Source organism: Elephantulus edwardii, unplaced genomic scaffold, assembly GCF_000299155.1.
Source record: "Elephantulus edwardii isolate Elephantulus edwardi_28Jun2011 unplaced genomic scaffold, EleEdw1.0 scaffold00180, whole genome shotgun sequence".
Classification (NCBI taxonomy): domain Eukaryota; kingdom Metazoa; phylum Chordata; class Mammalia; order Macroscelidea; family Macroscelididae; genus Elephantulus; species Elephantulus edwardii.
Genome location: NW_006399930.1, coordinates 230231 through 232132, shown reverse-complemented (window position 1 = coordinate 232132; position 1902 = coordinate 230231). Strand labels below are relative to the sequence as shown.

At 52.2% G+C, this 1902-nt stretch overlaps 1 pseudogene; it reads left to right on the top strand.

Annotated features, from left to right (window-relative positions):
- The first annotated feature begins 363 nt into the window (after positions 1-363).
- On the top strand, positions 364-1677 carry LOC102864790 (annotated as a pseudogene).
- Positions 1678-1902: the final 225 nt, after the last annotated feature.

Here is a 1902-nt window from a genome sequence, read left to right as displayed (position 1 = left end):
CCAAGCCAAAGGTAGTTGACTCTAGTCCGAGGCCCTCAGGTCTGTTTTTAATTGTTTTTGGTCAAACATTTTTCTAGGTCATATAGCTCTGACCTGTCCATTTGCTGTATAAAGGAAACTTGTGATTGTTGTGAAACTGAACACTGTGACACTGATGTGTCATATATGATAATCTTTGTTTTATGAAGCAATCAGGGAACATTTAAAAAGCCATTAACCTGAGCTCCGGCTTCTCGCGGCCACCCTGCCTGCCCCCAGCCCCGAGCCTTCGGGCTTCCCACCGGACACAGCGCCTCGACTCTCCGGGGCCGTACCGAGACCACAGACAGCACCGCAGGGTGTGGGGTGGATCCAGGAGACGAAATGACAACGTCAACCCTCCAGAAAGCCATTGATCTTGTGACGAAAGCTACCGAAGAGGATAAAGCCAAGAACTATGAGGAGGCCCTCCGGCTCTACCAGCATGCCGTGGAATATTTCCTGCACGCCATCAAGTATGAGGCACACAGTGACAAGGCCAAGGAGAGCATCCGAGCCAAGTGCATGCAGTACCTGGACCGGGCGGATAAGCTGAAGGATTATTTACGGAGCAAAGAGAAGCATGGCAAGAAGCCGGTCAAGGAAAGCCAGAGTGAGGGCAAAGGCAGCGATAGTGACAGTGAAGGGGATAATCCAGAGAAAAAGAAATTGCAAGAGCAACTGATGGGTGCTGTCGTGATGGAGAAGCCTAACATTCGGTGGAATGATGTGGCTGGGCTCGAGGGGGCCAAGGAGGCCCTCAAAGAAGCTGTCATTTTGCCAATTAAGTTCCCACACTTGTTCACAGGCAAGCGCACCCCTTGGCGAGGGATACTGTTCTTTGGACCCCCTGGCACAGGGAAATCCTACCTGGCCAAAGTTGTGGCCACAGAAGCCAACAACTCTACCTTCTTCTCTGTGTCTTCCTTGGATCTGATGTCTAAGTGGCTGGGAGAGAGTGAGAAGCTGGTAAAGAACCTGTTTGAGTTGGCCCGGCAGCACAAGCCCTCCATCATCTTCATCGATGAGGTGGATTCCCTGTGTGGGTCCCGAAACGAAAACGAGAGTGAGGCTGCCCGCAGGATCAAAACAGAGTTCCTGGTCCAGATGCAGGGGGTGGGAAACAACAATGATGGGACTCTGGTTCTTGGTGCCACAAATATCCCATGGGTATTGGATTCAGCCATTAGGAGGAGGTTTGAAAAGTGAATTTACATCCCATTGCCAGAGGAAGCTGCCCGGGCCCAGATGTTCCAGTTGCATTTGGGGAGCACACCCCACAGCCTCACAGATGCCAACATTCACGAGCTGGCCCGGAAAACGGAAGGCTACTCGGGTGCAGACATCAGCATCATTGTGCGGGACTCTCTCATGCAACCCGTTCGCAAAGTACAGTCGGCAACACACTTCAAGAAGGTCTGTGGCCCTTCCCGCACCAACCCTAGCGTTATGATCAATGACCTCCTGACCCCGTGCTCACCAGGTGACCCAGGGGCTATGGAGATGACTTGGATGGACGTCCCTAGTGACAAACTTTTAGAGCCTGTGGTTTGCATGTCAGACATGCTCCGGTCTTTGGCCACCACTCGGCCCACTGTGAATGCCGTTGACCTTCTGAAAGTTAAGAAGTTTTCAGAGGACTTTGGACAAGAGAATTAAAAGCTTTTTCACCTGGTGACGGTGGGAGGCTGACTGGGGAAATCCACAGTACTCCCCACCAGACAGCTTCCCCTCCACTGTCTGGCTGTTAGCAGACAGTGAGCAGGCAGGGCGTCCCCGGCCAGGCTGCAAAAAAGCTAGAAACACCGGGCTCACACAGGAAGCGGCTCCTCCTCTCCTGAGATGCTCACCAACCTCTTCTGCCACCTTTTTTTTTTTTAAAAA